Source organism: Cryptomeria japonica, unplaced genomic scaffold, assembly GCF_030272615.1.
Source record: "Cryptomeria japonica unplaced genomic scaffold, Sugi_1.0 HiC_scaffold_175, whole genome shotgun sequence".
Taxonomy (NCBI): Eukaryota; Viridiplantae; Streptophyta; class Pinopsida; order Cupressales; family Cupressaceae; genus Cryptomeria; species Cryptomeria japonica.
In genome coordinates, this window is record NW_026728997.1 from 82501 (window position 1) to 97982 (window position 15482).

General features: G+C 59.3%; 1 non-coding gene across 1 annotated transcript; it reads left to right on the forward strand.

The window, feature by feature from the left end:
* The first annotated feature begins 12970 nt into the window (after window positions 1-12970).
* LOC131867579 (5S ribosomal RNA) lies at window positions 12971-13089 on the forward strand. Its single transcript, XR_009366131.1, has one exon. It is a non-coding gene; the product is annotated as a 5S ribosomal RNA (ribosomal RNA).
* Window positions 13090-15482: the final 2393 nt, after the last annotated feature.

A 15482-nucleotide genomic window follows, 5' to 3' on the forward strand; every position in this document is an offset into this window, starting at 1 on the left:
TTAATCGTCCACGACAAACAGCTCGACGAGGCATGAAGCACCCACGGGAGCCGGAGCATGACGATGCAGAGTCTCGGTTCACAGGAGCCTGGGAAGAACATCCCGTACGGAACCCTTTACCCGAAAACATCCGAACCGCACATGCTCGCGACAGTCCTGCCGTTAGAGAATGCACCGTGCACGCGACCGAGTAAGGCCACTCAGAGACATCCATTTCCCAGGTATATGCCCCCTACGCACTTTTGGTGGCGCAACTCGCACGAACAGTCCCACCTCGACCCCGTAAACAAGCTTTTTTGCCTCGAAGAGTTCGTCGGAGACGAAGAAGCAACCTTCAGTGCAAACGTAGCACTCTTTTGTGCAACCGCCCAAACAACGCCCCCTCTACCCTCTGTCGAAACACTCGGCATTGCTGCTCCCTAAGGTGAGCTTCTCCTCATAGGCAATTCCGCTCTTATCCGGTCACGTTTGTGTGCCCGAATTTCGCAAGGCAACCTCCATGGGACATGGAAAAGACTCGAGAAGAGAGCTCGCTCACGGGAGAGAGAAGCCAAGGAGACCACGAGAGTGCTGAGAGTGGGACAGCGCTGAATAGGCGGGAGAAGCCTGCGCGTATAAACGGAGATATATATCCAATTGCAACGAAGGAACGTGCCAAAGATCGAGAACAATGGCAGAAATGCTAGTAACGTGCACTTCGGGACCAACGCATCACCGGAAGACAACCGCCAAACATCGAAAGAGTCGCGATGCTCCGCAACCTACGTGCAAAGCGGTCGCACACCGGGTAAGGGAGTGAGAGCCCCAAACATAGCTGGGCGAGGCGCTCACTCCGCTCTTTAATATCTCGTTAATACCGCCAAGGAAATGGCACAAGCACACACACACAAGCATCCTCGGAAGAGGACAGTTCGAGTGACAGGTCAAATCCAAGAGTTCCGAAGACTACCTCCAGGAACAATCGGGAACAAGACCGATTACAAGTCGTCGAGTCTGTTACTGGGCGAACACGAGATGCGCACAGGAAATCGATCAGCCCTCACAATGGCCCAAGGCCAGAGATCGGACTGCTACGATTTACCCCAACAATCATCGTGCCACTCTTCGCAGAGAGGTGATAGACGCCAACGAGCCCGCGCATAGCAATCGAGGTGTAAAAAGGGCGTTGAAGGCAGGAAGCCTGGACGAAAGAGGCTACGAGGTCACCTCGAAGCGGTCTAAGAATCGGGCGCACTTGGGGCGACTACCAGTGCCAACCCCTTATCCCGCGGTGCGTCCGACACACAGAAATTTCCAAGGCGGCCAAGGAGCCTCCCCGCATAGCAATCGGGGTGTGAGGTTACGGATGCAGCATTGATAGCAATCGAGGTGTGAGGCGAAGGATGCAGAAGTGAGAGCCGAGGGATGTAGCAGAGATAGCAATCGGGGTGTGTGATGCAGAAGAGATAGCAATCGAGGTGTGCGGTGGGAAGGGCCCAGCAGCCAGAATGCATGAAGCGACGGATGAAGCAGTGATGACAACCGGGCTGTGAGGAGAGGAGGGATGCAGCCAAGAAAGCAATCAGGGCTCGAGGCAAGGGATGCATCAAGGATAGCAATCATGTTGTGAGGCGAGATTCCAAAGGCTAAACGTGAGAGGCTGCAGGGTCGACTCAGAGAGGTCTATGCATGTGAGAGGCTGAAAGCAAGGTCGACTCGGAGCGGTCTATGCATCGGGCGCGCTTGGGGCGACTACCAGTGCCAACCCCTTATCCCGCGACGCGTCCGACAAAGAGAACGTTCCAAGGCGGCAGAGGAGGTTACCAGCCGAAGGATGCAGTAGCAATAACAGGTATAGTTCCGCGGCGGCCGAGAAGACTCACCGCATAGGAATCGGGATGCGAGGCGAGGGATGCGGCGGGAAGGCCCCGACGGCTAAACGGAAGAGGCTGCAGGGCCGCCTCGGAATGGTCCAAGCATCGGATGCGATTGGGACGACTACCAGTGCCAACCCCTTATCCCGCGATGCGTCCGATACACAGATAGTTCCAAGGCGGCCGAGGAGCCTCACCGCATATCAATCGGGGTGCGAGGCGAGGGATGGGGCGGGAAGGCCCCAACGGCTAGACGGAAGAGGCTTCAGGGCCACCTCGGAATGGTCCAAGCATCGGACGCGCTTGGGGCGACTGCCAGTGCCAACCCCTTATCCCGCGATGCGTCCGATACACAGATGGTTCCAAGGCGGCCGAGGAGCCTCACCGCATAGCAATCGGGGGTGCGAGGCGAGGGATGGGGCGGGAAGGCCCCAACGGCTAGACGGAAGAGGCTTCAGGGCCGCCTAGGAATGGTCCAAGCATCGGACACGCTTGGGGCGACTACCAGTGACAGCCCCCTATCCCGCGATGCGTCCGATACGAAGATGGTTCCAAGGCGGCCGAGGAGCCTCACCGCATAGCAATCGGGGTGCGAGGTGGGGGATGCGGCGAGATGGCCCCAACGGCTAGACGGAAGAGGCCACAGGGCCGCGTCGGAATAGTCCAAGCATCGGACGCGCTTGGGGCGACTACCAGTGACAACCCCTTATCCCGCGATGCGTCCGATACGAAGATAGTTCCAAGGCGGCCGAGGAGCCTCACCGCATAGCAATCGGGGTGCGAGGTGGGGGATGCGGCGAGATGGCCCCAACGGCTAGACGGAAGAGGCTGCAGGGCCGCCTCGGAATAGTCCAAGCATCGGACGCGCTTGGGGCCACTACCAGTGACAACCCCTTATCCCGCGATGCGTCCGATACGAAGATAGTTCCAAGGCGGCCGAAGAGCCTCACCGCATAGCAATCGGGGTGCGAGGTGGGGGATGCGGCGAGATGGCCCCAACGGCTAGACGGAAGAGGCCACAGGGCCGCCTCGGAATAGTCCAAGCATCGGACGCGCTTGGGGCGACTACCAGTGACAACCCCTTATCCCGCGATGCGTCCGATACGAAGATAGTTCCCAGGCGGCCGAGGAGCCTCACCGCATAGCAATCGGGGTGCGAGGCGAGGGATGCGGCGAGATGGCCCCAAAGGCTAGACGGAAGAGGCTGCAGGGCTGCCTCGGAATAGTCCAAGCATCGGACGCGCTTGGGGCGACTACCACTGCCAACCCCTTATCCCGCGATGCGTCCGATACACAGATAGTTCCGAGGCGGCCGAGGAGGTGGGGGATGCAGCGAGATGGCCCCAACGGCTAGACGGAAGAGGCTGCAGGGCCGCCTCGGAATAGTCCAAGCATCGGACGCGCTTGGGGCGACTACCAGTGACAACCCCTTATCCCGCGATGCGTCCGATACACAGATAGTTCCGAGGCGGCCAAGGAGCCTCACCGCATAGCAATCGTGGTGCGAGGTGGGGGATGCGGCGAGATGGCCCCAACGGCTAGACGGAAGAGGCTGCAGGGCCGCCTCGGAATGGTCCAAGCATCGGATGCGCTTGGGGCGACTACCACTGCCAACCCCTTATCCCGCGATGCGTCCGATACACAGATAGTTCCAAGGCGGCCGAGGAGCCTCACAGCATAGCAATCAGGGTGCGAGGCGAGGGATGCGGCGAGAAAGCCCCAACGGCTAGAGGGAAGAGGCTTCAGGTCCGCCTCGGAATGGTCCAAGCATCGGACGCGCTTGGGGCGACTACCAGTGACAACCCCTTATCCCGCGACGCGTCCGATACACAGATAGTTCCAAGGCGGCCGAGGAGCCTCACCGCATAGCAATCGGGGTGCGAGGCGAGGGATGCGGCGAGAAGGACCCAACGGCTACACGGAAGAGGCTTCGGGGCCGCCTCGGAATGGTCCAAGCATCGGACGCGCTTGGGGCGACTACCAGTGACAACCCCTTATCCCGCGACGCGTCCGATACACAGATAGTTCCAAGGCGGCCGAGGAGCCTCACCGCATAGCAATCGGGGTGCGAGGCGAGGGATGCGGCGAGAAGGACCCAACGGCTAGACGGAAGAGGCTTCGGGGCCGCCTCGGAATGGTCCAAGCATCGGACGCGCTTGGGGCGACTACCAGTGACAACCCCTTATCCCGCGACGCGTCCGATACACAGATAGTTCCAAGGCGGCCGAGGAGCCTCACCGCATAGCAATCGGGGTGCGAGGCGAGGGATGCGGCGAGAAGGACCCAACGGCTAGACGGAAGAGGCTTCGGGTCCGCCTCGGAATGGTCCAAGCATCGGACGCGCTTGGGGCGACTACCAGTGACAACCCCTTATCCCGCGACGCGTCCGATACACAGATAGTTCCAAGGCGGCCGAGGAGCCTCACCGCATAGCAATCGGGGTGCGAGGCGAGGGATGCGGCGAGAAGGACCCAACGGCTAGACGGAAGAGGCTTCGGGTCCGCCTCGGAATGGTCCAAGCATCGGACGCGCTTGGGGCGACTACCAGTGACAACCCCTTATCCCGCGACGCGTCCGATACACAGATAGTTCCAAGGCGGCCGAGGAGCCTCACCGCATAGCAATCGGGGTGCGAGGCGAGGGATGCGGCGAGAAGGACCCAACGGCTAGACGGAAGAGGCTTCGGGTCCGCCTCGGAATGGTCCAAGCATCGGACGCGCTTGGGGCGACTACCAGTGACAACCCCTTATCCCGCGACGCGTCCGATACACAGATAGTTCCGAGGCGGCCGAGGAGCCTCACCGCATAGCAATCGGGGTGCGAGGCGAAGGATGCGGCGAGAAGGACCCAACGGCTAGACGGAAGAGGCTTCGGGTCCGCCTCGGAATGGTCCAAGCATCGGACGCGCTTGGGGCGACTACCAGTGACAACCCCTTATCCCGCGACGCGTCCGATACACAGATAGTTCCAAGGCGGCCGAGGAGCCTCACCGCATAGCAATCGGGGTGCGAGGCGAGGGATGCGGCGAGAAGGACCCAACGGCTAGACGGAAGAGGCTTCAGGGCCGCCTCGGAATGGTCCAAGCATCGAACGCGCTTGGGGCGACTACCAGTGACAACCCCTTATCCCGCGACGCGTCCGATACACAGATAGTTCCGAGGCGGCCGAGGAGCCTCACCGCATAGCAATCGGGGTGCGAGGCGAGGGATGCGGCGAGAAGGACCCAACGGCTAGACGGAAGAGGCTTCAGGGCCGCCTCGGAATGGTCCAAGCATCGGACGCGCTTGGGGCGACTACCAGTGACAACCCCTTATCCCGCGACGCGTCCGATACACAGATAGTTCCGAGGCGGCCGAGGAGCCTCACCGCATAGCAATCGGGGTGCGAGGCGAGGGATGCGGCGAGAAGGACCCAACGGCTAGACGGAAGAGGCTTCAGGGCCGCCTCGGAATGGTCCAAGCATCGGACGCGCTTGGGGCGACTACCAATGACAACCCCTTATCCCGCGACGCGTCCGATACACAGATAGTTCCGAGGCGGCCGAGGAGCCTCACCGCATAGCAATCGGGGTGCGAGGCGAGGGATGCGGCGAGAAGGACCCAACGGCTAGACGGAAGAGGCTTCAGGGCCGCCTCGGAATGGTCCAAGCATCGGACGCGCTTGGGGCGACTACCAGTGACAACCCCTTATCCCGCGACGCGTCCGATACACAGATAGTTCCGAGGCGGCCGAGGAGCCTCACCGCATAGCAATCGGGGTGCGAGGCGAGGGATGCGGCGAGAAGGACCCAACGGCTAGACGGAAGAGGCTTCAGGGCCGCCTCGGAATGGTCCAAGCATCGGACGCGCTTGGGGCGACTACCGTTGCCAACCCCTTATCCCGCGATGCGTCTGATACACAGATAGTTCCGAGGCGGCCGAGGAGCCTCACCGCATAGCAATCGGGTTGCGAGGCAGATTATTGGGAAGGGAACCCCCTGGGATGCGGCTCAAGCAGTGCCCAAAGGGACTGGAATGCGGAATCACATCGAGAGACCCAAATGCTATACGAGGGCTCAAATCGAATTATCGATTTGGCCACGACATGGACGCATCGGAACGACTACCTTTGCCGAACCACTCGCAATTGCATCCATACCGAAACCAATAGACATTTCCGTTAGAGCCCTCGCATAGCATTCGGGAATCTCGCATGCCCCTCTAAATCGACCAATGCTGGCGCTCAATGAAAATCCGAGCGCTACCACCGTTCGAGCGCCAGCATTGGTCGAGTTAGAGGGGCACGGGGGAGAATGCTCCAGTCAACACCTCCCCTATATAAGTTATTTGTCCGATTCTCGCACAACCGTAGTCTGCCTCGTCGAATCAAACAACGGTCCCAGATTCCGACTTCCGTTCCGTAGAGACCCAAAAGCTAGATGGAGGCTCGCAAGAAAGAGAGTCGGCGCATAGCAATCGGGTTTCTCGAACGTTTAGGGACCGAGCTCACTTGCGGATAGGGCAAAATCCGCCAAGCAACCCAAAAGCTAGACGGGGGCTCGAATCGAATCGCCTAGGCGGCCACAACAACGACGTGTTGGATCGACTACCAGTGCCAAACCATTCAGCAAGACTAGTCTGTGTCGAGGCCGGATAGAGATTCTCAGAGAGCGCCCGCATAGCATTTAGGAGACCTGCCGCGTCCCTCACACTCGACAAATGGTGGTGCACGTTTATAAATCCGAGCGATCCCAACCCTTTCAAGCACCAACATCGGTCGAGATAGAGGGGCACGGAGGGGGCTGCGTGAGACAACACAGTCCCCTATATAAGTTATTTGTCCGATTCTCACACATCCGAAGAATGGTCATCAAATCGGACAACAGCCCAAACTTCCGACTTCCGTCCCAGAAAGCCCAAGAGCTATCTAAAACGTTCATGGCCGGAACTCGATCGCGGCTATACCAGTCCGCCAAGCAACCCAAAAGCTAGACTGGAGCTCTAGTCGAATCACCTCTGTGGCCATTGCAAGGACGTGTTGGAGCGACTACCATTGCCGAACCATTCCGCAGGTCGAGTCCATACCAAGGCCGCATAGAGATTCACGATGAGCTCCTGCATAGCAATCAGGAGACTTGCCGTGTCCATCACAATCGATAAATCCTGGTGCAAGATTTTTGCATCCGAGCGCTCCAACCAGTCGAGCACCAGCATCAATCGACATAAACGGGCACGGGGGGAGGATGCTCGAGAACACTACCTCCCCTATATAAGTTATTTGTCCGATTCTCAAGCAGCCGAAGTCTGGTCATCGAATCGGGTCAAAGACCACAACTTCCGACTTTACCCACAATGCAAGTCATCGAATCGAACATCGGCCCCCGAGTCGGACTCCATGCGTATGTCAGGTCATCGGACCCAAATTCCGCCTTCCTGCGCATGGCGGGCCATCAATATCAACTCGGTCATCGGACCCAAACTCCGCCTTTTTGCGTATGGCACGCCTTCAAATCGGTCATCGGACCCAAATTCCGCCTTCCTGTGCATGGCGGGCCATCAACATCAACTCGGTCATCGGACCCAAATTCCGCCTTTCTGCGCATGGCACGCCATCAACTCGGTCATCGGACCCAAATTCCGCCTTCCTGCGCATGGCAGGTCATCGGACACAAATTCAGACCTCGCCAATATGCCTACGTATCGAATCGGTCATCGGACCCAACTTCCGACTTCATCCATACTGTAGGGTCTTTGAGGTTGGCGCGGTGCGCTCAACCCAGGGAGTCGACCCATCGAAGCATACACCTCCCCTATATAAGCTATTTGTCCGATTCCCACACCTGTGTAGTTTGCACCTCTGACCAGGACATCGACCCCAACTTCCGAACTCGACTGCAACGACGGCACCAGCGCCTTGGTGCGCACCTTGCGACGCACAGTCCCAACATTCGCCTTCCTGCACATGGCAGGTCATCGGACCCAAATTCCGACCTCGCGAGTATGCCTACATATCGAATCGGTCATCGGACCCAACTTCCGACTTCATCCATACCGTAGGGTCTTTGAGGTTGGCGCGGTGCGCTCAACCCGGGGAGTCGACCCAACGAAGCATACACCTCCCCTATATAAGCTATTTGTCCGATTCCCACACCTGTGTAGTTTGCACCTCCAATCAAGACATCGACCCCAACTTCCGAACTCGCCTCCAACGACCGAACCAGCGCCTTGGTGCGCACCTTGCAACGCACAGTGCCAACATTCGCCTTCCTGCACGTGGCAGGTCATCGGACCCAAATTCCGACCTCGCGAGTATGCCTACATATCGAATCGGTCATCGGACCCAACTTCCGACTTCATCCATACCGTAGGGTCTTTGAGGTTGGCGCGGTGCGCTCAACCCGGGGAGTCGACCCAACGAAGCATACACCTCCCCTATATAAGCTATTTGTCCGATTCCCACACCTGTGTAGCTTGCACCTCCGATCAGGACATCGACCCCAACTTCCGAACTCGACTAAAAAGACCGCACCAGCGCCTTGGTGTGCACCTTGCAACGCACAGTGTCAACATTCGCCTTCCTGCACATGGCAGGTCATCGGACCCAAATTCCGACCTCATGAGCATACCTACTAATCGAATCGGTCATCGGACCCAACTTCCGACTTCATCCATACCGTAGGGTCTTTGAGGTTGGCGCGGTGCGCTCAACCTGGGGAGTCGACCCATCGAAGCATACACCTCCCCTATATAAGCTATTTGTCCGATTCCGACACCTGTGTAGTTTGCACCTCCGCTCAGGACATCGACCCCAACTTCCGAACTCGCCTGCAACGACCGAACCAGCGCCTTGGTGCGCACCAAAAGTGCGCACTTTTGGAGGGCACTTTTCTGCGCTCCAAAGGTGCGCACTTTTGGAGGGCACTTTTTGGAGGGCACTTTTCTGCGCTCCAAAGGTGCGCACTTTTGGAGGGCACTTTTTGGAGGGCACTTTTCTGCGCTCCAAAGGTGCGCACTTTTGGAGGGCACTTTTTGGAGGGCACTTTTCTGCGCTCCAAAGGTGCGCACTTTTGGAGGGCACTTTTTGGAGGGCACTTTTCTGCGCTCCAAAGGTGCGCACTTTTGGAGGGCACTTTTTGGAGGGCACTTTTCTGCGCTCCAAAGGTGCGCACTTTTGGAGGGCACTTTTCTGCGCTCCAAAGGTGCGCACTTTTGGAGGGCACTTTTTGGAGGGCACTTTTCTGCGCTCCAAAGGTGCGCACTTTTGGAGGGCACTTTTTGGAGGGCACTTTTCTGCGCTCCAAAGGTGCGCACTTTTGGAGGGCACTTTTTGGAGGGCACTTTTCTGCGCTCCAAAGGTGCGCACTTTTGGAGGGCACTTTTGTGCACTCCAAAGGTGCGCACTTTTGGAGGGCACTTTTCCTGTGCTCCAAAGGTGCACACCTAGGTGAGCACCTTCGACCACACCTTGTAGCACACCAAACTCTGACTTTCGACTTCATCCGCAATGCAGGGTCTTTGAGGTTGGCGCAATGCGCACAACCAGGGGAGTCGACCCATCAAACCCAACACCTCCCCTATATAAGCTATTTGTCTGATTCTCATACATGCGTAGCCTGCAGGAGCAATTAGGACATCGACCCCAACTTTCGGCTTCTAAACGAAAACAAGGTCTTTGAGGTTGGTGTAATGCGAACAACTAGGGGAGTCAACCCATCAAACCCAACACCTCCCCTATATAAGCTATTTGTCTGATTCTCATACATGTGTAGTCTACAGGAGCAATTAGGACATCGACCCCAACTTTTGACTTCTTAACGAAAACAAGGTCTTTGAGGTTGACGTAATGCGCACAACCAGGGGAGTCGACCCATCAAACCCAACACCTCCCCTATATAAGCTATTTGTCCGATTCTCATACATGTGTAGCCTGCAGGAGCCATTAGGACATTGACCCCAACTTTTGACTTCTTAACGAAAACAAGGTCTTTGAGGTTGGCGTAATGCGCACAACCAAGGGAGTTGACCCATCAAACCCAACACCTCCCCTATATAAGCTATTTGTCTGATTCTCATACATGTGTAGCCTGCAACAACGATTAGGACATCCACCCCAACTTCTGAATTCGTCTGCGTTGACCGCACCAAAGGTGCACGCCTTGGTGCTCACCAAAATCCGACTTCCGACTTCTTCTGCTATGCGGGGTCTTTGAGGTTGGCGCAGTGCGCACAACCAGGGGAGTCAACCCACCGAATGCAACACCTCCCCTATATAAGCTATTTGTCTGATTCTCATACATGCGTAGACTGCAGCAATGATTAGGACATCCACCCCAACTTTTGACTTCTTAAACAAGACAGGGTCTTTGAAGTTGGTGCAGTGCACACAACCAGGGGAGTCGACCCATCAAACGCAACACCTCCCCTATATAAAGCTATTTGTCCGATTCTCATACGTGTAGTCTGCAGCAGCGATTAGGACATCGACCCCAACTTCCGAATTCGTTTGCATTGACCGCACCAAAGGTGCACGCCTTGGTGTGCACCCTGGAGTGCACTTTGGTGCTCACCTCGGTGCACACTTTGGTGTGCACCTCGGTGTGCACCAAAGGTGCGCACCTTGGAGCGCACCAAAGGTGTACACTTTGGAGCGCACCACATAGGGTCTTTGAGAGGTTGGCGCAGTGCGCACACCAAGGTGGGTGTTGAGGTGCGTGCCGAGGTGGGTGGGTGCTAGGGTGCGCTCCATGGTGGGTGCCAGGGTGGGTGCGTGCTAGGGTGGATTCCAAAGAGGGTCATAGGGTGGGTGCCAAGGTGGGTTGGTGATATAGTGGGTTCAAAGGTGGGTACTAGGGTGGGTTCCAAGGTGGGTCACAAGTTGGGTGCCAGGATGCGTGGGTGTTAGGTTGGGTGCCAAGGTGGGCTCCTGCGTGGGTGGGTGCTAGGGTGGGTTTCAAGGTGGACGCGAGGGCGGGTGCCAAGGTGGGTAACAAGTTGGGTGTTAGGATGGGTGAGTGCTAGAGTGGGTGCCAAGGTGGGTGGGTGCTAAGGTGGATGCCAAGGTGGTTCACAGGGTGGGTGGGTTCTAGGGTGAGTTCCAAGGTGGGTCACAGGTTCAGTGCTAGGGTGGGTGTCAAGGCGGGTGTCGAGGTGCCTGGGTGCTAGGGTGTGGATGCCAATGTGGGTCATAGGGTGGGTACTAGGGTGGGCTGCAATGTGGGTGCCAAGGTGGGTAACATGCTCGGTGGGTTCTAAATTGGGTGCCAGGGTGGGTGTGCACCCACCTTGCCCGAGGTGGGTGCCAAGGTGCCAGTGTGGGTGGGTGCTAAGGTGGATGCCAAGGTGGGTGAGAAGGTGGGTGATAGGTTGAGTGGTAGGATGGGTGGGTGCCAAGATGGGTCACAGGGTGGGTGCAAGGGTGGGTAGGTGCTAGGGTTGGTGTCAGGGTGGGTGGGTGCTAGGTTGGGTTCCAAGGTGGGTGCGAGGGTGAGTGTCAAGGTGGGTCACAGGTTAGGTGCTAGGATGGGTGAGTGCTAGGGTGCAAAGGTGCCAGGGTGGGTGCTAGGATGGGTCGATGCTAGGGTGAGTGGCAAGGTGGGTCCACAAGTGTCAAGGTGGGTGCCGAGGTGGGTGCCAAGTCGGCGACTGCTATGGTGGATGCCAAGGTGGGTCACGGGGTGGGTGCCAAGTTGCTAGGTTGGGTTCCAAGGTGGGTGCCAACGTGGGTGCTAGGGTGCGTGGGTTAAAGGGTGTGTCACAACGTGGGTGCCAGGATGGGTGCGCACCCACACTGGCCAAGACGGGTGCGGGTGCAAGGTTGGGTTCCAAGCCCGGTCACAGGCTGGGTGCTAGGATGGGTGGGTGCCAAGGTGGGCACCAGGGTGGGTGCACCCACCCTGGCCAAGGTGGGTCACGGGGTGGGTCCTAGGGTGGGTAACGGGGTGGGTACTAAGGTGCGTGCCAAGGTGGGTCATAGGGTGGGTGCCAAGGTGGGCACCAGGGTGGGTGTGCACCAACCCTAGCCAGGGTAGGTCACGGGGTGGTTGTCGGGGTGGGCGTCAAGGAGCCAAGGTGGGTGGCAAGTAGCCAAGTTGCGTGCCAAGGTGGGTGTCGGGGTGGGTGCCAAGGATCCAAGGTGGGTGCCAAGGAACCAAGGTGGGTGTCTGGGTGGGTGCCGAGGTGGGAGCCAGGGTGGGTCCCAAGGTGAGTGCAAAGGTGGGTGCCAGGGTCAAGGTGAGTGCCAATGTGGGTTCCAAGGTGCCAGGGTCAGGGTGAGTGCCAATGTGGGTTCAAAGGTGCTAAGTTGGGTGCGAGGTTGGGTGCGAGGGTGGGTGGGTGCCAAGGTGTGCTAGGTGGAAGCCCGGGTGGGTCGGCATCCCATGGGTGTCGAGTTGGGTGCCTGATGGGTGCTTCTTGTCAAGTTTTAGTCGTCGGGACTCATTTCGAGCCTTAGAGGTCGTTTCTTGTCCGGTTGCCCTGTCTTCGACCTGGGAACCCAATTTTGGTCCTCGGGTCCCATTTTTTTTTGTCTCGCATCCCACTTTTGGCCTGTGGCCTTTTCGGGGTCGATTCTCGTTTTGGGCATCAGAGCATGTTTCTTCTCCTAAAACCCAATATTTGTTTATTAAGTCTCGGAACACATTTTTGTTCTCGTGGACCCATCATGGGTCTTGGAACGCATTTGTGGTCCTTGGGTCCCATTTTGCATCCCGAAACTTGTGTTTTGGTGCTTGATCCCTATTTTGGGTGCCCACCTTGCACCAAGTGCGCACCCGGGGCAAACCGAGCGCCTTGGTGCACCGGGGCAAGATCGAGCGTGCACCCGAGGCGCCCCGAACATGCACCAAGGTGCACTCGGCCCACATGTGAGCGCAGGTCGTTGCGCCCGAGGTGGTGTGTGGGCACCGCGTTGCAGACGGGACACTGCACGCACACGACGCCCCCTCCAGGTGCACGCACGTAGGCCGGGCCGGGTGCACACCCGACGCCCTAGCAAGGTGCGCGCACCCGGGCAGGGCTCACACTTGGCGAACGGGGCGCACTTCGCGAGGGAGGGTGTGCACCTCGACGGGGGTGGGTGGCCGGGGTGGATTCGCACGTGGGTCGCGGTTTGCTAAGTACACACTGCGACAAGCTCATAACGGGTGCGATCATACCAGCATTAGTGCACCGGATCCCATCAGAACTCCGCAGTTAAGCGCGCTTGGGCCGGAGTAGTACTGGGATGGGTGACCTCCCGGGAAGTCCCGGTGTTGCACCCTTTTTTAGTTTTTCGCCGGGCGTCGCAATGCTATTTGAATAAACCTTTTGCCCGTTTGCGTTCTCGTCGGGGCCGGGCCGGGCCGGGGTGCGCTGCCCGCACTACCGCGCGCGCGGGGGCGACACCGAGCGCGCACCCGAGGCACCCCGAGCACACAGGCCACGGTGCAACCCGGGCGTTGTGCGCGCACCCCGGTGCGCCCGAGGTGCTGCGCGCGCACCCAGGTGAAATCGGTGTGCACCTCGGCCAGTGCGCGCTCGGTCGAGTCGCGCACGTTGGCCAAGGTGCACGGTGATGTTTCTTACTCTAAGGTTCCGCACCAGACGCCCGGGACAGGTGAGCGAAGCTGGGCGGGGCCGGGTGCGCGGCCGGGGCAGGTGCACGCAGCTGGAGAGAGCTTTGGAGCACACTTCGGAGCGCACCAATGATGCGCTCCATTCAAAAGTTTCCTGAAAAGGCAAAAAAAGTTGAGATTATAGAATTTCCCACTTGAGAGATTGTAAAAAAAAAAAATTTAAAATGAAGGAAACGCGGGTGCCAAGGTGTGCGCAGCCCAGCCAAGGTGTGCGCACCAAGGCGCCCACCCTGGCGAAGGTGCACGCAAGGTGCGCACCCGAGGCAAACCGGACAATTAACCCAACTTTCGACTTCGCGCGCACCTTGGAGCGCACTTCGGAGCGCTCCTTGGTGCGCACCAATCTTGGGCACCTCGGAGTGCACCATGGCGCCCACCAAGGTGCGCACCCGGGGCAAACCGAGCTCCGACTTCGTGCGCACCTTGGAGCGCACGAAAGGTGCGCACCATGGCGCCCACCAAGGTGCGCAGCCCAGCCAAGGCGTGCGCATCAAGGTGCGCACCCTGGCGAAGGTGCGCACCCGGGGCAAACCGAGCTCCGACTTCGTGCGCACCTTGGAGCGCACAAAAGGTGCGCAACCCAGCCAAGGTGTGCGCACCCCGGTCAAACCGAGCTCCGAATCGTGCGCACCAGAGGTGCACGCCATCGTGCGCACCTTGGAGCACACTTCGGAGCCCTCCTTGGTGCGCGCCGATGTTGCGCACCTCGGAGCGCACCCGGGGAAAACAATGCAATTAACCCGACTTTCGACTTCGTGGGCACCTCGGAGCGCTCTCGGGTTCGCACCTCGGAGCACACCGAGGTGCGCACCTTTGATGCGCTGCCTTCACCAATTTCCAGAAAAGGCAAGAAAACATTGAGAAGGTGTGCGCACCGAGGTGCCCACCCTGGCGAAGGTGCACGCGAGGTGCGCACCCGGGGCAAACCGGGCTCCGACTTCGTGCACGCCGCACCTTGGAGCACACTTCGGAGCGCTCCTTGGTGCGCACCAGGGCGCGCAACCCAGCCGAGGTGCCCACCCCGGCGAAGGTGCACGCGAGGTGCGCACCCGGGGCAAACCGGGCTCCGACTTCGTGCACGCCATGGTGCCCACCGCGGCGAAGGTGCACGCGAGGTGCGCACCCGGGGCAAACCGGGCTCCGACTTCGTGCACGCCGCACCTTGGAGCACACTTCGGAGCGCTCCTTGGTGCGCACCATGGTGCCCACTAGGGCGCGCAACCCCGCCGAAGGTGCACGCGAGGTGCGCACCCGGGGCAAACCGGGCTCCGACTTCGTGCACGCCGCACCTTGGAGCACACTTCGGAGCGCTCCTTGGTGCGCACCATGGTGCCCACCAGGGCGCGCAACCCCGCCGAAGGTGCACGCGAGGTGCGCACCCGGGGCAAACCGGGCTCCGACTTCGTGCACGCCATGGTGCGCACCGCGGCGAAGGTGCGCACCCGGGGCAAACCGGGCTCCGACTTCGTGCACGCCGCACCTTGGAGCACACTTCGGAGCGCTCCTTGGTGCGCACCAGGGCGCGCAACCCAGCCGAGGTGCCCACCCCGGCGAAGGTGCACGCGAGGTGCGTACCCGGGGCAAACCGGGCTCCGACTTCGTGCACGCCGCACCTTGGAGCACACTTCGGAGCGCTCCTTGGTGCGCACCATGGTGCCCACCAGGCCGCGCAACCCAGCCAAGGTGTGCGCACCAAGGTGCACGCGAGGTGCGCACCCGGGGCAAACCGGGGTCCGACTTCGTGCACGCCGCACCTTGGAGCACACATCGGGGCGCTCCCGGGTTCGCACCGGCGTTGCGCACCGTGGTGGGCACCTCGGAGCACACCAAGGTGGGCAGCGAGGTGCGCACCTTTGATGCGATGCCTTCACTAATTTCCATAAAAGGCAAAAAAAAAACGAGATTTTAAAATTTCCGTTTTGAAAGATAGTGAGAAAAAGGGAATGCTGGTGCCATCTTGAGCCCGCCCTGGTGCGCAGCCCAGCCAAGGTGTGCGCACCAAGGTGCCCACCCTGGCGAAGGTGCGCGCCCGGGCAATT